The sequence below is a fragment of the Schistocerca nitens genome, chromosome 5 (assembly GCF_023898315.1).
Source record: "Schistocerca nitens isolate TAMUIC-IGC-003100 chromosome 5, iqSchNite1.1, whole genome shotgun sequence".
Lineage (NCBI taxonomy): Eukaryota > Metazoa > Arthropoda > Insecta > Orthoptera > Acrididae > Schistocerca > Schistocerca nitens.
In genome coordinates this window covers 362,208,015-362,228,657 of record NC_064618.1, presented here as the reverse complement: position 1 = coordinate 362,228,657, position 20,643 = coordinate 362,208,015, and positions in this window count along the sequence as shown.

Below are 20,643 nucleotides of genomic sequence, written 5' to 3'. Positions count from 1 at the left end.
AAAGAGGAAGCCGCCTGGTAGAATTTTGCACAGAGCACAACTTAATCATAGCTAACACTTGGTTTAAGAATCATGATAGAAGGTTGTATACATAGAAGAACCCTGGAGATACTAAAAGGTATCAGATAGATTATATAATGGTAAGACAGAGATTAAGGAACCAGGTTTTAAATTGTAAGACATTTCCAGGGGCAGATGTGAACTCTGACCACAATCTATTGGTTATGACCTGTAGATTAAAACTGAAGAAACTGCAAAAAGGTGGGAATTTAAGGAGATGGGACCTGGATAAACTGAAAGAACCAGAGGTTGTACAGAGTTTCAGGGAGAGCATAAGGGAACAATTGACAGGAATGGGGGAAAGAAATACAGTAGAAGAGGAATGGGTAACTTTGAGGGATGAAGTAGTGAAGGCAGCAGAGGATCAAGTAGGTAAAAAGACGAGGGCTAGTAGAAATCCTTGGGTAACAGAAGAAATATTGAATTTAATTGATGAAAGGAGAAAATATAAAAATGCAGTAAACGAAGCAGGCAAAAAGGAATACAAACGTCTCAAAAATGAGATCGACAGGAAGTGTAAAATGGCTAAGCAGGGATGGCTAGAGGACAAATGTAAGGATGTAGAGGCTTATCTCACTAGGGGTAAGATAGATACTGCCTACAGGAAAATTAAAGAGACCTTTGGAGATAAGAGAACCACTTGTATGAACATCAAGAGCTCAGATGGAAACCCAGTTCTAAGCAAAGAAGGGAAAGCAGAAAGGTGGAAGTAGTATACAGAGGGTCTATACAAGGGCGATGTACTTGAGGACAATATTATGGAAATGGAAGAGGATGTAGATAAAGATGAAATGGGAGATACGATACTGCGTGAAGAGTTTGACAGAGCACTGAAAGACCTGAGTCGAAACAAGGCCCCCGGAGTAGACAACATTCCATTTGAACTACTGACGGCCTTGGGAGAGCCAGTCCTGACAAAACTCTACCATCTGGTGAGCAAGATGTATGAAACAGGCGAAATACCCTCAGACTTCAAGAAGAAGATAATAATTCCAATCCCAAAGAAAGCAGGTGTTGACAGATGTGAGAAATACCGAACAATTAGTTTAATAAGCCACAGCTGCGAAATACTAACACGAATTCTTTACAGACGAATGGGAAATACTAGTAGAAGCCGACCTCGGGGAAGATCAGTTTGGATTCCGCAGAAATACTGGAACACGTGAGGCAATACTGACCTTACGACTTATCTTAGAAGAAAGATTAAGGAAAGGCAAACCTACGTTTCTAGCATTTGTAGATTTAGAGAAAGCTTTTGACAATGTTGACTGGAATACTCTCTTTCAAATTCTAAAGGTGGCTGGGGTAAAATACAGGGAGCGAAAGGCTATTTACAATTTGTACAGAAACCAGATGGCAGTTATAAGAGTCGAGGGACATGAAAGGGAAGCAGTGGTTGGGAAGGGAGTAAGACAGGGTTGTAGCCTGTCCCCGATGTTATTCAATCTGTATATTGAGCAAGCAGTAAAGGAAACAAAAGAAAAATTCGGAATAGGTATTAAAATCCATGGAGAAGAAATAAAAACCTTGAGGTTCGCCGATGACATTGTAATTCTGTCAGAGACAGCAAATGACTTGGAAGAGCAGTTGAACGGAATGGATGGTGTCTTGAAGGGAGGATATAGAATGAACATCAACAAAAGCAAAACGAGGATAATGGAATGTAGTCGAATTAAGTCGGGTGATGTTGAGGGTATAAGATTACGAAATGAGACACTTAAAGTAGTAAAGGAGTTTTGCTATTTGGGGAGCAAAATAACTGATGATGGTAGAAGTACAGAGGATATAAAATCTAGACTGGCAATGTCAAGAAAAGCGTTCCTGAAGGAGAGAAATTTGTTAACATCGAATATAGATTTAAGTGTCAGGAAGTCATTTCTGAAAGTATTTGTATGGAGTGTAGCCATGTATGGAAGTGAAACATGGACGGTAATTAGTTTGGACAAGAAGAGAATAGAAGCTTTCGAAATGTGGTGCTACAGAAGAATGCTGAAGATTAGATGGGTAGATCACATAACTAATGAGGAGGTACTGAATAGGATTGGGGAGAAGAGGAGTTTGTGGCACAACTGGACCAGAAGAAGGGATCGGTTGGTAGGACATGTTCTGAGGCATCAAGGGATCACCAATTTAGTATTGGAGGGCAGCGTGGAGGGTTAAAATCGTAGGGGGAGACCAAGAGATGAATACACTAAGCAGATTCAGAAGGATGAAGGTTGCAGTAGGTACTGGGAGATGAAGAAGCTTGCACAGGATAGAGTAGCATGGAGAGCTGCATCAAACTAGTCTCAGGACTGAAGACCACAACAACAACCACAACAACTTCGTAAAACTTTGGAATTCTGGAAAATTGGAAATTTGTGGTAAGATCTACATGAGCAAACTGCTGAGGTCGTCGGTACCTAGGCTTACACACTACTTAATCTAACTTAAACTAATTTACGCTAAGGACAACACAGACACCCATGCCCGAGGGAGGACTCGAACCTCTTACGGGGGATCCGCGCGAACCGTGACGAGACCCCCAGACCGCACGGCTACCCCGCGCGGCTTTTGGAATTCTTCCTACATCTTAGGTAAGTTAACAGTATTTGTTTCTTTACTGAATTTACTCGGTAACAATAGAACGCTGTTATCGTAGTGAAACTCGGATGGCCTTTAGGCTCCTCATAGTACCAGTTATGCCAAAAGTAGGCTTCAATCATTCATATTTAATAAAAGAAAATCGGAGTTCTGCGCCAGAACTCTAGTGTTCCGTCTACGTACTGACTGCCAAGCAAGATCTATTTTTATCAAGGCTCACATTCATCTCCCCACTATCGTGATTCGCTAACACACCTTATAGTCGGCTTTCTACTCGCTACCGTCTTATTCTGCAGTACTGCTTAATGCAGCCAAATGACTTTTGCTATCTGTCACTTTCCAGTAATGTAAAATATGGAAAGATAAACACACCCCATAACAGGAGGATCCTCACACTACGCTGCGATGTGCTGCCTACTCTAAGAATTAGTACTAACAGCAGGTTTATAACTAGGATGGGACGTCTTCGAGAATAAAGTACGTGTCGAGAGAAAAGGTATGTAGATGAAAATTGAGAAAAATTAAAAAAAGTAAAGAAAGTGGAAAATTTTAGTAAAATCGATCGGTCAAGAGAAGTCTATATCTAATGAAAATATATAAATGCACTCCGTCTTCAGGCCACAAGTGGCCCATCGGGACCAGCCGGCCGCCGTGTCATCCTCAGATGAGGATGCGGATATGAGGGGCGTGTGGTCAGCACACCGCTCTCCCGGTCGTTATGATGGTTTTCTTTGACCGGAGCCGCTACTATTCGGTCGAGTAGCTCCTCAATTATCATCACGAGGCTGAGTGCACCCCGAAAAATGGCAACAGTGCATGGCGGCTGGATGGTCACCCATCCAAGCGCCGGCCACGCCCGACAGTGCTTAACTTCGGTGATCTCACGGGAACCAGTGTATCCACTGCGGCAAGGCCGTTGCAAAATAATGAAAAACTCCTTACAAAATCATTCTAAGTTGAAGATGTGCGAATTATTTACCTCTCTTAGCAAATCAGAAATTAGTCTGCACCTGGATACGAACGTCACTCAATTGAATACTTAGAATGAAGAGGACAAGTTGTGAGCAAGCGTTTTGTGCAAGGCATACGTCGTAAGTGATTCATGCAATAGGGTGCAAAAAAGAATCAAGTCAAAATGTACTTTTACTCTTTAAAGGCGTACTACATAGTAAGAGACTAATCAATAAAAAGTCCTAAATTTTGGAACAGTTGAAAAGATTTACAAGTTTTTTGATCACAGCAAGCTATGGTGGCAAAATTTAAAAACTAGTACAAAGTAGGGCTGATGTAGGTTTATGGTGATGGAGGATTATGCACAGCAGTCCCGCTGTATTTAACAAAAGCCAGTGGCCTTGCCGGCGTCGTACCACCGGTTCCCGTCAGATCACCGAAGTTAAGCGTTGTTCGGCTTCACTAGTACTTTGACGGTTGACCGTCTGTGTCTGATAAGCGAGAGCTGTTGGCACTCAGCCAGCCCTAGTGAGGTAAGTTGAGAAGCTACTTGATTGAAAAGTAGCGGTACTGGTCTCGTAAAATGACAACGACTGGGAGTGCTTTGTGCTGACCACACCCCTCCATATCAGCATCCAGTGATGTGTATTGGTTGGGCCTTAGTTAGATAGAAGGTTACTTAAAAAACTGAGCGTTCGTTTCTTACGCAAATAACGCTTTAAAAAATGCCTCCCTTCTTCAATGCGTAAGACAATTTATCCGGTTTGGCGCTGCTACCGATAGAAGAGGGTTGAGCAAATGGTTACAGGCTTGGAAAACTCGAAGACCAATCTTTCAGCGTAGAAGACACTTACGCTCAGTCTCCTACGTATCTGTCCTATACAGCTGGTCAGATTAAATCAACTTCGCACACAGGGGTAGAAGCAGTCATTCTTCCCAAGCTCCATTCGTGATATTAATATAATGGCTAATTAAAAACTGACCTCTGACACTGCGTATACTGTGATTCAAAGAGCAAAGACGAAGAATCATGTGTATAAATTCATGTAAGAATGGAAGAGTACGAAATACAGATTTTTCTAAAATAAATGACCATCTTGCTCCTACATCATGGGGGGAAACTCATTTAAGTAATTAACGTTTTATTTCTATTAGGCTGTGGTCCAATGCGTGTGTATGCGCATGCGCGCCGACTATGTGGATGCGCTGGGGCTCGATGACGCACATACATAAACGAAATGTTTAATTCGATAAACAAAATGAAATAAATTTTTCTCACTTGCCTTCATCAAAAAGTAAGAAACAATTAAAACAATGAAATGGAACTTAAAATTTCCGACCTCTGAAACATATCTGTTTCATGTGCCGTTGTTCAAAGGCAACCAAGCAACACACTCCCCCGCTGCTTTCCTTTCTCAGGGCAGGTCAAAGGGTTTCCCCAGTATAACAGTTGCACTACACGCCGTCTTTTCTGCATGTTTCCATGTTTCCTTAGAAGTGACACGCTACAATAGACCCCCTCCATTCATCAACAATTGTTTTAAAATATCTGCTTGCCAGTATTGAGCAATAGTAAAGAATAATCCGAGATACATGGAAGTCGATTATTACAGACTATCGCAATAATTATTTTTTTAAAAAAACATAACAGCGGTTTAGTGTATGATTGCTGTGAAATTGTTTTCATGTAATCTGGATTGTTATCGTTTTGTTTTTTTTTTTTTTTTTCAGACCATGGCTTTGAAGTACGCGGGAGCTTATATTGTAGACTGAAGGGGCAGTTGATGAAAATGCATAATCTGGCTACGTTAGCGAAGTTTCGACACGCTGGAAATTTTTTCGTTACTGCACTGGGCCAGCACATTATACGGCGAAATCTTAAGAATATATCACATTTTTATCTACTCCAAACCGGAATGCTGTCAAGAGTTTTCTAACATGAGACAATTTTGGTTATATATGACGCATAACGGACCGCTCGCGTGGTCAAGTACTTTAAGCAGTAGCCTGCGTGTTTAATTTCACGAAATAAATCTCTAGGTTTGCAATGATGAAAAAAGAGGGGGAGCCTTTCAAGCGAAGTGAAAATGAATGAATTTTTGTGCTATACAGCACATCCAGGTATTCAGACAGGTGTAGGAGAAGATTTACACTATGTGAGCAAAAGTATCCGGACACTCCCAATAACACACGTTTTTCATATTACGTGCATTGTTCTGCCACCTACTGCCAGGTATTCCATATCAACGACCTAAGTAATCATTAGACATCGTGAGAGAGCAGACGAGGGCAGTCCGCAGAACTCACGGACTTCAAACGTGGTCAGGTGATTGGATGTCACCTGTGTCATACGCCTGTACGAGGGATTTCCACACTCCTAAACATCCCTAGATCCACTGTTATCGAGGTGATAGTGAAGTGGAAACGTGAATGGTCTCATACAGCATAAAAGCGTACAGGCTGAACTAGTCTGTTGACTGACAGAGGCAGCCGACAGTTGAATAGGGTCGTAATCTGTAATGTCATTTGCCTCTGCCAGCGTGTGTAGTGTAAACAGTAAAATTCGGTGGCGGTGGTCTTATGGTGTGGTCGTGTTTTTCACGGAGGGGGCTTGCACCCCTTGTTGTTTTGCGTGGCACTATGACAGCGCAGGCCTACATCGATGATTTAAGCCCCTTCTAGCTTCCCGCTGCTGAAGAGCAATTCGGGGATGGCGATTTCATCTTTCAACACGATCGAGCACCTGTTCATAATGCACAGTCTGTGGCGGAGTGGTTACACGACAACAAGATCCCTGTAATGGACTGGCCTGCACAGAGTCCTGACCTGAATCCTATAGAACACCTTTGGGATGTTTTGAAATGCCGACTTCGTACCAGGCCTCACCGTCCGACATCGATACCTCCCCTCAGTGCAGCACTCCGTGAAGAATGGGCTGCCATTCCGCAAGAAACCTTCCAGCACCAATGAACGTTTGTCTGCGAGAGTGGAAGCTGTCATCAAGGCTTAGGATGGTCTAACACCATATTGAATTCCAGCATTACAGATGGAGGGCGCCACGAACTTTTAAGTCATTTTCAGCCAGGTGTCCTGATATTTTTGATCACATAGTGTAGGTATACACCAGATGACTGTGTCACTGACATTTTCAGATGCTCCTCATCATGTTTTCTCATAGCATATATCTTACTGTTTGCTATGTTAGAAATAAGTAGGCAGATCAGAAAAGTTAATGTTTTGAATACAGTAAACAAATGCTCCCTCTGTTTATCTTACATGGGCTTTTACAGTACATGCCATTAAATTTCTATTTCTACCTGCTGTAATGAAAATTACGTTAATTATGTATAGGTTACACATTTTATGTTAGGGGGTCAGAATTTTTATTTTTGCAGGTGCGCCCGTATCGCTTCCGTTACGCCTCTGGGTCATACTCGAACCCGAGAATGGTCTCATTTTTGTTGCTTTGAAGTCAGCCATGTTGCCGACTGAGCTAGGGTAGTCTCAACGTATGCTTACAGTATTTGTATATTTTGCTTTATCACAGCACAGATGTTTATGACACAGGTAGTGTTCATAATAGTTTATTAACGAAAGATAATCATTTGAAAAAGTATCGAGACTCTCCAGAAAACATATACTGTATTCTGATATTGATATGCACTCACAGAAATTTTGGAAAGTCAGCGCCCTTCTTTCTGTGCCTAATGTTTCGTCACCTAACGAATGCAAGCGAGACACGAATTTAGATCACTATCCACATATAATGATTGGACACAGCACATATGCAAAAACCGCGAGAAATGCATGCTTCGACTTAAATGTAGATGCTACGATGTCCTCAATATGTTGCAAGTGTCAGTCGTGATCCGAATAGTATTCTGAGCAGTTGTCACTGCATTATGTCGGTTACTAAATTAAAAAATCTTTTGGTGCTAGTATGGTGAGTGCTTAAGTCACCAAAGAAGCCGAAGTGTTTTGTGTTTCAAGAGGCGCAGTATTGAAGATTTGTATTGCATACAGGGAAAACGAAAAAACCATAATCCGCTGAGTCACAACGCAGACGAAAGTGTATCTTTAGTGATCGTGACAGATAGCCACTGAAAAGGATTGTGGGGAAAAGTAAGGGGACCAGAGCTGCAGAAGTCACTTCACAGCTAAATGTCGTACTCGCGAAACCTATCACACCCAAATAAGATGAAGGGACCTACATAACCAGTGAATCGCAGGGAGAACTGGAGCTCCAAAACCATTCATCAATGATGAAAATGCCTGTAACAGGAAGACGAGGTGCCGGAGCCATATCGTGTTATTCCATTAGCTCCATGGCTACTCTGCAAGGTCGCATTACTGCCAACGATTATGTGACAATTCTGGAAGATCAGTCCGATTCCATAGTACAATGTTTGGATCCCAACAGCGATGCTATGTTTCAGTAAGAAAGCACTCCTGTTTGCAAAGCTCGCATCGTCCAGTCAAGTTTTATGATCATGAGGACGAAATGTCGCATCTATACTCGCCACCATGGTCACCAAACCTAATTGTCTTTGAGCCTTTGTTGTCTAATTTGGAAAGAAATGTACACGATCACTGTCGTTTCTTCAAATTGCCATTTGTTTTTCAAGAAGAATGGTATAAGATTCCTTTGGAAACCATACAGGAGCTACTTTTATCCAATCCGAGACGACTGTAAGCTACTCACCCGTCTCTCTCTCTCTTTCTCTCTCTCTCTGTCTGTCGTCTTCCCCACTCCCTCTGCCCATTCTCCTTCCATTTCCACCTCCTCCCTCTCTCTGTCCATCTCTTCCACCCACACTCAGTCCATGGCCTCTTTCTCCCTTTCTCTGTCCACATCCTCCTCTCTCTCTCTCTCTCTCTCTCTCTCTCTGACCAACTGCTTCTTCCTCCTCTTTTGTTTCCCTATTTGCAATTTTCCCCATACACCTCTCCCTCCTTCCCCTGTCCTTATCCATTTCCGTCTCCCCCTCTCTGTGTCAATCCCCTCGGATCCCTTCTCTCTACCCATATCTTCTTATCCCCTCTATATCTTCCTATTCTGTGTCTGGCTGTCCATCGCTTCCTCTCTTCTTTCTCTGCACGCCTCATCTTTCCCCTCTCATTATCCATCTGCTTCTTCTGCCCCTCTCTGCCCAACCTTGCTCATCCTCTCATACAGTCATAGAGACCTGGGATCGCATTCTAATACTACCTTCACGATATACCTGATGCGCAGTGCAGACTGGATGTTGCTAACACCGGCCGGAGTGGCCGTGCGGTTCTAGGCGCTATAGTCTGGAGCCGAGGGACCGCTGCGGTCACAGGTTCGAATCCTGCCTATCCTGCCTCGGGAATGGATGTGTGTGATATTCTTAGTTAGGTTTAATTAGTTCTAAGTTCTAGGCGACTGATGACCTCAGAAGTTAAGTCGCATAGTGCTCAGAGCCATTTTTTTTAACCATGTTGCTAACGTGTGTGTGTGTGTGTGTGTGTGTGTGTGTGTGTGTGTGTGTGTGTGTGTGTGTGTCAGAAAGAGAGAGAGAGAGAGAGAGAGAGAGAGAGAGACTGTTTTTAGAGAACTTAAATAGCTTTTTACATTAAGGCTTCATAGAGCGTAATTTTTATATACTTTTCTGACATACGTCATCGGATGCAATACTGTTTAATCCCTGTTGTAGAATGAGTGAGCACAAATTGCGCTTAATAATACACACCCACAGTTATACAACTTATACTTATCGATATAAATGTAGTGCTGTATCATTTCATTCATAATTTTGCAGATAGAATTATAATTTTAAAGGAAGTATTATTTTCGTTTCTTATGGGACTTGATCGTTATTTCAATTTATTGGAAAATGACAAACTTTAATGCTTCACACTATATTGCTGTGGAATGACATTCTTAGAGAACCCTGCCAGTTGTGTAATACGAGGTACATAACGTATCGAAACAGCAGTCATACTCAAGTCATTTTTATGCAATAGATATTGCTAACATTCTAGAATTACCTCTTTCCATCGTCAGGCGGGTTACAAAATTTCTTGCTAAAACTTCACTCCGTGGTTATAAGCTAACTATTGATTTATAGATTTAACACTGAAATGAGTCTACAGGGGCACACTTGTATGTGGCACCTGAATATGGTATGAATATTAATGTAAACTAAAATGGAACTACGATTTTGTAAACGATGTATGTTTCCGATAGGCTTTATAGAGCGGATCGCTGACTGTGCACGACCGCTGAGCCAAAGATGGTGCTTCTGGTCTGAGATAGTAGTGTTGGAGTAAGAGAGCGCTTGGCGAACAGTTGTAGGTAGCTGCCTGCGAGGGAAAGGTGACGGAGTAGGCAGTTTTTGTGGTGTGTAGTGTGAAACTTCAAGTGTTAGATTAATTTCGGTATGTCAATATTGTTGAACATGGAAGCAGAGGTCTTCATGCGAGCAAGGTAAAGATGTTAAATAATTATGATTTCTGTTTTTTCCAGTGCGTTAGTATAGATCAGTTGGCTGATAATTTGTAATTGTGGAGTTCCCTCAGAATGTAAAGTAAACTGTCTTGATAAAAACGCTAGTGATACGAGTATATTTCACTTTTGTAATGCTTCTAATATTTGTTAACAGAGATATATGTAATTTGATGATTTGCATTTATACCGGTTGTTTAAATCTCATTCTTTGTGAATCAATTGTTAGTAATGTAAATACAATTGTAAGATGTTTTTGTAAAGCCAAACTTAGCTTGCAACATAATTTTGCTAAAAACAACCTCAGTGTTAGAATTCACTACAATCAGTACCGCCACCCTGTCCAGGTCACATGTTTTTTAAAGAAGTTGGATTTTCTCAAATGTTTTCATTTATCAGAAAAAACAATTTCATGTTTTTTCAAAGTATTACGATCAACACACAGCTGAGCCTGTAGCAAGCATTTAAATTTTTTTTCACGAGAGACCAGAATTCATCGCGTTCCACCGTTGCTGCTCTAGAAATAAGAAAATTTAATTTATTTGTTATGTGCACAGGGACCGAAGTTATTAGTTTTGAACAGGGCCGCAGGATTCAGTACCTAAGGTGCAGAATGTATTTTGCAGTGGCTATATTTCTTTATTGGCACTGGGAGTTGCATCACCCAATCGATTCGTATTAAGTTTTGCTAACAATAGCACAATGGAAGTATACCACATGCAGTTACAACACGCTACACGATAATTCGAGTTTTGTATCCACTCCACAGTTCAGGCATTTATACAAAATAATCTTGAAGCATTAATCTCTATTAAAAAGAAAGTTATAAAATTTAATGACAATTCAATGAAAAAATGTCGATCTTGTGTCTCAAAAAAATCGTATGTTAACTGTCGTTCATACTGCCTTAAATGTCATCTGCTTTAACTTAAAGCACGTGGTCTTCAGGAGGAAGGCAGTTCGACATCCGCTAGCTACTTACAGTGTCCCTAGATTCTTAAAGTTGGTAAAGGCAAGTGCCACGATGGGTTCTTCGAAAAGAACACTCCGATATCCATTCTTATACTTCCCATATCCGAGTTTGGTTCAAATGTCTCTAAGCACTATGGGACTTAACATCTAAGGACATCACACACATCCATGCCCGAGGCAGGATTCGAACCTGCGACCGGAGTAGCAGCGCGGTTCCTGACTGAAGTGCCTAGAACCGCTCGGCCCCAGAGGCCGGTCATCCGAGTTTCCCTCTAATGACCCTCTTGTTCATGGGAAGTTAAGCTGTAATCTTCCTTTGCCGGCCGGAGTGCCCGAGCGGTTCTAGGCGCTACAGTCTGGAACCGCGCTATCGCTACGGTCGCAGGTTTGAATCCTGCCTAGGGCATGGATGTTTGTGATGTCCTTAGGTTAGTTAGGTTTAAGTAGTTCTAAGTTCTAGGGGACTGATGACCTCAGAAGTTAAGTTCCATAGTGCTCAGAGCCATTTGAATTTGTAATCTTCCTTTCCTTCTTCTCTTAGGATTCCCTTCCAATGTTTGTATTTTATCCCCAGTGTCTACAACGTCAATTATGTGGTGTGTATTATTAAGCACATTTTGTGCTTACTCGTTCTAGAACACCGATTAAACAGTATTTCTTCTGATTACGTATGTCAGATATATATATATATATATATATATATATATATATATATATATATATTATTGGTGTTTTGCCCTTAAAGAGCGCATTTGGACTAAACTACATGGCCAGTTCCTTTTGCTGCCTTCCTTGCTGCCCAAACTTCCCTCATTCGCTCGCTGTGTTTCTGTTTCCGGTCCTCTGTCCATGCTTCTTGTCGGCTTTGTGTCTTCGGCTTCATCTTGATTGCCTTTTTGGTTGCCCATATTTCTTTCATCTTCTGGCTGTGATCTTGCTTGCGTTCTTCGGTCCATTTTATGCCTGTTCGTTTGTCGCATTGTATCTCATGTAGTTTACTTTTCTTAATGATGTTTCTGAACTTTATTCTGTCGTTTATTGTGTCTGCTGTTATGTTGAGCTGGTTCAGGTCGTTTTCTACCTCTGCCACCCATTTGTTGTTTCTAGTGGTTACCCAGTCAAAGATCTGTTTGGTCAGCCTGTGTGATGGCATTCTGTATAGGTGTCCATAGAATTGTAGCCTGCGTTTTCTAATCTTTTCTGTGATTGTCTCCGTATGTTTGTACAGTTCCTCTGTAGGTTTCTTGATCCATATTCCATTGTTGTTAGTTGCGCCAAATATTTTCCTCAGTATTTTCCGTTCTACTTTTTCTAATTGTCTGATACGTGTATGCCCTAGGATTAGTGTGGTCTCTGCTGCATATAGTGCCTCGGGGAGCACCACCGTGTCGTAATGGCGTAATTTGGCTTTTTGTGAAATAGACTTCTTGTTGTAATGATTCCACACTACTTTGTATGCCTTTTCCAGTTTAGTCTTTCTTTCTTCGTTTGAGTCTCTGTTATGTCCACTCATTTGTAGTGTTTCACCGAGGTATTTGAAGTTTGCCGTTTTGTAAATCGTGCCATACTTTGTGTTCAGAGATGAGAGTTTCTTTGTGCTCATAAACTGTGTCTTTTCGTAAGAGATCTGTAGTCCAGTTTTGGAAGCGATTTCGTGCAGTTTTTCAATAGCGTCTTTTGTTTCCTTTATACCTTTCGTGACAATCGCCAAATCGTCTGCAAAAGCCAGGCATTTAATCTGTATGTTCCCTAAGGTTATCCCCTGTTGTGATGTTTCCCATTCTTTTATGACCTTATCTAACACCAGATTGAAAAGGAGAGGTGAGAGGCCATCGCCTTGTCGGACACCTGTGCGAATTTCAAAGGGCTTTGATAGTTCCCCACAGAACTTTACTTTGGAGGTCGTGTTGGTTAAAGTTTGCTCTATGATAGCCCGTGTTTTGTTGTCTACTTCGTATTCTGCTAGAATTTTGAAGAGAGTTTTCCGGTCGATAGAGTCGTACGCCTTTTTGAAGTCAACAAAGGTAATGATCAGGTTCTGTTTGTGTTGTAAAATCATTTTCAGGTTCCAAATTTGTTCTGCACAAGACCGCCCTTTACGGAAGCCTGCTTGGTATTCCCCAATCAAGTGGTCGGTTTGGCATTCTAGTCTGTTCAGTAAAGCTTTAGAGAGGATCTTGTATGTGACCGGTAGTAGGGATATTCCTCTGTAGTTGTTCGGGTTAGTCTTGTCACCTTTTTTGTGTAGTGGGTGTATCAGGGCAGTTTTCCAGTCGTCAGGAATTTTCATGGTCTTCCAGATGTCTTCCAAGATCCTGTGGATGTCTTTGGTGAGTTCTGGGTCTTGTAACTTCCAGATTTCCGCGATGATGCCATCTTCTCCTGGTGCTCTACGATTCTTGAGTGACTTTATTATTTCTTTAACTTCTTCTAGAGTTGGATGTTCACTATCTGGATTGTATGTGCTCGTTTCTGTCATCATTTCTTCCATGGGGGGGTCCGTGTTGAGCAGTTTTTCAAAGTACTTTGCCAGAATGTCACAATTGTTTTTGGTATTGGTTTCTAGGGTTCCATCCGGTCTTCTGAAGCACAAGTTGGGTGGTTGATATCCAGTCATATTTTCTCGGAACGTTCTGTAGAAGTTTCTTGTATTGTTCTTCATGAAGTCCGATTCGATCTCTGTCAGTCGCCATTTGTCACACTGTCGTTTTTCACTGCGAATGATTTTGCTTGATTGCTTCTGTGTTTTCAAGAAGTTCATCCAATTCTCTTGGGATTTATGGCAACTAAATTTTTTCCATGCGCTGATTCGTTGGTCCATTGCTTGGTCACATGTGTGGTTCCACCAACGGTGTTTCCGTGTTCGTGGTGCTTGTGCTAGTTTCATGGCCTCTCGGATTCTTCGTGAAAGTTGTGTCCAGTCTGTCGTTTTCTCCATTTTAATTTTGTGTAATATTTGTGTCTGGTTTAAAGTAACGTATTCTGGATCTGGTCTAACAATTTTGTTCTTCTGGAGCTTTTTCTTGGGCAAAAGACGAATCCTGATCTGTAGTAGGTGGTGGTCTGAGTCGAAGTAGCCTTTACGGGTGTCTATGTTCAAAATTTCTTTTTGTGAGTCTTTCTGCACTATTACGTGGTCGATTTTTAGTTCTTGCTTTCCGCTGGGGAATTTCCATGTGGTAAGTTTTCGTGTTGGTTTCTTGAATTTTGTTGACATAATGGCAAGGTCGTGGCTTTTGCAAAAGTCTATCAGATGTTTTCCGTTTTTGTTGGTGTCCTTGTGTGGAGTATGTTTTCCTGTGATATGTCTGTATATCTTTTCTTTTCCTAGTTTGGCGTTGAAGTCTCCCAGTATTATTTTGACTCTATGTGCAGGAATTTTTCTGATAGTTTCTTCCATTGTCGTCCAGAAGTCATCAATTTCGTCCGGGTTTTTCCTGTTGTAGTCATTAGTCGGTGCATGTGCGTTGATTATTGTGTAGGATTTATTGGCTGATTTCACTGTGATGGTGCTGATTCTTTCGTTTGGTGACGAAAAGTCGATTATGCTGTCCGTGATGGACCTGTGTACTGCAAATCCTGTGCCAAAAAGCCTTAGGTTTTTCAGTTGTCTCGATGGTTTTCCTTTGTATATTCTGAAATTCTCCGTGTTGAAATGGTCTTCGTCTGTGAATCGTGTTTCTTGCAGTGCACATATTTTGATTTGAAATTTTTCTAGAGTGTCTGTCAGTTGTTTCATCTTTCCTGTCTTCATCAGTGTGTTCACGTTGAGTGTGCCGATGTAGTGTTTGCGTTTGGTCTTGAGGGAGTTTGAGAAGCTCCGATTCTTCTCATGATGTCCGTGAGCCCCCGGAATCCGATGCTCACGACAATCCCAGTCTATTGACTGGGGCCCGGGGTAATGAGATTTTTCTCGTTGTACCATCATGATGTTTAGTAGTTGGATGTATGGCATGCTGCCGAGTACAACCTGACTTTCCAGATCAGGAGGTTGGTTGAGGCCGCCACTGACATGTGGAGCAGACGCCTTTTGTAGCCGCCCACTGTGGGAACAGACGCTACTAGTAGTTTTGGTCCGCCCCGAGTATTTCATTTCCTCGGTACCACCTATATCTAGGAGGCATTCCCCTATCCGCCACCTGGGGAGGCGCTCGGTTGCGGGTCTACTAACCGCCCCGATATATATATATATATATATATATATATATATATATATATATATATATATATATATATATATGCAATAAAAAATTATACTCTATAAAGGTCTCTAAAAACATCTTCTGTTATTCAAAACGGACATTGGTGCACATTTGGTAAAGCGATTATAATTATAATTAAGCTGTGGTCAAATGTTTTTAATCACACACATGCACATTGTGGTTTACGAGGAGATATTGCATGTGTTCGATCACACACACGCACAAACACATACACACACACGCGCGCGTGATCCAAGGTCTTTATGACTGTATGAGAGGATGAACATGGTTGCGCAGAGAGGGGGCAGAAGAAGTAAATGGATAATGAGAGGGGAAAGATGAGTCATGCAGAGAAGGAATGGAGGAAACGATGGACAGCCAGGGGATAAGAAGAGATGGGTATAGAGAGGGGGTCAGAGGGGATTGACACAGAGAGGGGAAGGAGGAGATGGAGAGGGAGAGGGGAAGGAGGCGAGATGTAGGGGGTAAATTGTAGATATGGATAGTGGGCAAACAGAAACAAAAATGGCTCTAATCACTAAGGGACTTAACTTCTGAGGTCATCAGTCTGTTAGACATAGAACTACTTAAACCTGACTAACCTAAGGATATCGCACACATCCATGCATGAGGCATGTAGTTCTATGTCTCTTAGACATAGAACTACTTAAACCTAACTAGCCTAACGATATCACACACATCCATGGCTGAGGCAGGATTCGAACCTGCGACCGTAGCAGCAGTGTGGTTCCGGACTGAAGCAGCTAGAACCGCTCGACCACAGCGGCTGGCAACAGTGGCTGGCAACAGAAAGAAAAGAGGAGGAAGAAGTACATGAACATAGAGAGAGGGAGGAGAATGTGGACAGAGTAAGGGATAAAGAGGCCATGGACAGAGTGTGGGGGGAAGAAATGCATAGAGAGGGGGAGGAGGCGGAGATGGAAGGAGAATGAGCAAATGGAATGGGGGAGGAGAAGATGAAAAGGAGAGGGGGGAGATGAAAGACAGAGAGAGAGAGAGGGGTGAGGATGAGACACAGAGAGATCAGAGGAGAAGGTGTACAGAGAGAACAGGATGGAGAAAATGGGCAGAGAGAAGGGGGAGGAGGAGATGGACACAGAAAGTAGGGCAGGACAAGATGATTAGAGGAAGAGTTGAAGGAGACACAGGCAGAGATAAAGGGTTGAGGAAGAGATGGAAAGAGAGAGAGGAAGAGGAGATGAACAGTCAGAAGGGGAGGAAGAGATGAACAAATAAGTGGAGGATGAGATTATGAACTGAGAGAGGGGGAAATTATGATGTCAGAGAGATAGGGGAGGAGGAGATCGATGGAGGAGGAGGAGTTAATTGACAGATAAGAGTAGAGAGGTGGGGGAGTAGGAGAGGGACAAAGAGAGAGGAGTGGGCGAAGGACAGGCAGTGGGGGAGGTGGAAATGGACAAAAGGGAAGAGATTGGTAGAGAGTGGGGGGAAGGATGCGACAAACAGAGAGAAAGTGGAGGAGGAGACGGACAGAAAGGGGGTGAGGAGATGGACGGTGAGAGATGGTGGAGGAGATGGCCATAGATAGTAGGAAGGAGGATATTGTAGATAGAGGTGGAGTAAGAGATGGTACAGATAGGGGTAGGAGGATATGGACAGAGGGAGAGAGGAAAGGAAAGATGAACAGAGAGAAGATAGGGAGCGTGATAGTTAAATTAACTGCTTACAATATTTCCGAGAAGTGAGGATTGCAATGCGCAAAAATTATTGTGAATTACTGATACTTCCATGCTCGAATGCTTTATATAGAAGTGAGTTTATCTTCGAAAAACGTTTCGAATATTGTATGAAGTTGTATCAAATCGAAATATCTACAGAAAGTAAACCAATCGAATTAGAGCTTTCAAACGCTCGTAGACATTAATATCTGCCAACAAAGAAGAAATATTGGCCACAAGTCAAATTGTAGGAAAATGTCCCAGATTATACAAATTACGTTTAAACTGATTTTTAATAAGCTGAAATAAACTGCATGCTGAAATATCATTTTTCTCTAATAACTGTTAATTTTAAAAATAATTCTTATTAAGGCCTTAAATAAGCTTATGTTTCAGGTTCTCGGCAATATCTACAAATATATCGCGAGCAATTTGCGCATGATTAGGCTGATGAAACGTGTTAGAAAAAAATTAATTTTGCACTCACAGTAGAAATACAAGTCGCCGAAGGGGCGTCCAGTTCAAAGTCTAACATCAGACCATTGAGCCACACAGAATTATTATAAATTTTACACAGCCTTATTTTACACTGTGAGTTCGTGAGCGGTCCATACAGTTTTTCAGAATCGCTTAGCTACAAAATATTTCCCTCTTCTTGTATGGCGCATACATATGGCACTGGTAACCTGTTTTCATCGGAGCCTTTTGTGAGTCTACGTTATCCTCTGATGTTAAACGGAGACATTCAGTGGCTGTGGGACATTCGTATCACAATAATAGTTCGCAATCTGATTGTACGGCATCACATCACGTGCTACCCATTTCAGTTTCGCGACAAAGCCTATCTTCCTGCAGCTTCCAACACACTAGTTTCAATGACTGTTGCACTGGGAGTGATCTGCGACTCGTGCTCAATTTATATATTGAATATAATTTCTTCACTTTCTATTTTACCAATGTTCTGTCACATTTGCAACCTGTGAATACCTGCATCATCTATGCATGTATTCAAACTGTCAGATGCGAATATGTTTTCGTCTCCGGGCATTCGTAATTCATAGTTTTCACAAACAGATGGCTTATAGGAATATGTGTTACTGCTGTGCGCATATGTGCACCCTTCCACAAGAAGTAAGAAAAAATAGCAAACAGTGAACGAGCTTAATGAAATAATTGTTTGCGTTACTATAATAGAGGCAATGGCGTGATGAACCATTCCTGTATCTTCTTCTCTTACTATCAAATCTATTCATCAAGAATCAGCAACATTAATGGGCATGGGTCCCTTTGAAGTAAAATATTCCGGAGGTAAACTAGGTTCCCATTCGGATCTCCGGGCGGAACCTACTTCGAAGAGATTCAGGCCGAAAGGAACTTTCAGGTTGGGAACATGGAACGTTAAAAGTTTGAACAGGCCAGGAACATTCCAGACATTATTAGACGAATTAGATAGATACGATGTAGACATTACAGCTATTCAAGAAACTCGGAGGCAGGGGGAGGGTAGCATAAAGAAGGGTAACTATACATTTTTCTATGGAGATGCGGAAGCTCACAGTTTCGGAACAGGTTTCGCAGTACAGGGAAAAGTGCTTCACGCAATCAGAGATATAAGGTTCATTAGTGGCCGACTATCAGTTATAGAGTTGGTTCAAATGGCTCTGAGCACTATGGGACTCAACTGCTGAGGTCATTAGTCCCCTAGAACGTAGAACTAGTTAAACCTAACTAACCTAAGGACATCACAAACATCCATGCCCGAGGCAGGATTCGAACCTGCGACCGTAGCGGTCTTGCGGTTCCAGACTGCAGCGCCTTTAACCGCACGGCCACTTCGAGTTATAGAGTTGTCCGGCAGGTGGAATAGACTAGTAGTAATTAGTGTACACGCACCAATTGAGGACACTGAAAAGGTTGTTAAAGACGGCTTTTATGAAGAACTAGATCAACTGTGGGATGAGTTCTCCTCGTATGAAACAAAATTAATCATAGGTGATTTTAATGCGAAGATAGGGAAGGAGGAAGCATTCCGGCATACAAATGGGAAAGAAAGTTTGCATAACATTTCGAATGATAATGGCACAAGGGTGGTTAATTTTGCTGTTTCACAAGACATGATTGTTGAGAGCACATATTTCAAAAGGAAGGACATTCATAAAGCAACTTGGGTCTCTCCGGATGGACACACACGAAACTAAATTGATCATGTTCTTGTAGGTCGGACATGGCACACTATTATAGAAAATGTTAGGACTTTCAGGGGAGCAGACTGCGATTCTGATCATTTTCTTGTAGTTACCAAACCTCACCAACGGCTATCTACAGCAACATCAAGGTGTCACAATGCAGAACTTGTTGGTTCGACACTGACAAGCTAAATGATGAAAACTTTAGAAGAAGGTACATGATAGAAATTTGAAATAGGTTTGATGCTCTCAGGACACACGAAGATCAAGACGAGGATGTAAATAAACAGTGGATCACTGTGAGGAATAATATCAAAGAGGCAGCGAAGGTCACAATAGGTACAATTAAGAAGAACAGGAGGAAACCGTGGTTTGATGAGGAATGCAAGAAATTGGTAGAGGAAAGGAGAAAAGCATGATTAGATTGAGATAGAATGGGGGACAGAAAACGAGAGGAGTTCTTGATCTTGAAAAGGGAAGTTGGTTATAGGCTACAGGCAAAGAAGAGGGATTATTTGAACAATCAAATTGCAAACATGGAAATAAACAGTAAAACAAAAAACATTAGGGAACTGTACCTAGACATAAATGGGTATAGGAAGGGCTTCAAGGCTAGTACAAATACACTTCGAGGGGATGCTGGGGGAATACTGACAGACCCCAGTGTTATATAAGTAAATGGAGGGCGTATTTTGAGCGTCTATTAAATGTACACCAGGAAGCAGGAAACGAGCAGGCGTACAAAATACATACAGCAGAGCCCCAGATATCCGAGCCAACGTTAAAGGAAGTAAGAGATGCAATCAACAAATTGAAAAACCATAAAGCACCAGGATCAGACTGCATAACTGCAGAATTAGTTAAAAATGGGGGACAGAAATTGGTGGAAGTAGTTCACAAAGTGATAACTAAAGTATGGAACTCAGAGATGATACCTGAAGAGTGGCAGGATTCGATTCTGATCCCAAATTTTAAGAAAGGTGACAAAATGGATTGTAGTAATTATAGCGGGATACCGCTGTTACCAGTATGTTCCAAAATTTTCTCGAATATTCCGTTAATCAGGCTTACACCATATGCAGATGAAATTGTGGGGGATTACAAAGCCGGCTTTCGGAGGAACAGATCAACTATAGACCAAATATTCACCCTGCGTCAAATTTTGGAAAAGAAATGGGAATACAATAAACCAGTTCCTAATCTTTTCATACATTCTACAAAAGTATATCAGTCAGTATTGCAGCCAAAGTGTACAGAATTCTTTTGGAAGAAGTATGTTAGACTCATAGAAGCGAGTTGGAAAAACACAAAAGGCAGAGTACCCGTGGGAAAATTGGAGTCAGAAGAATTTGTAATAAAGAACGGACTTAAGCAGGGAGATGCCTTGTCTCCGCTACTTTTTAATTTAGTTCTAGAATATATTGTATGAATGGCAGCAGATAATTCAGAGGGTGTGGAGTTAAATGGAAATATTAAGATATTAGGGTATGCAGATGATCTAAATATCATTAGCGATAGGAAAG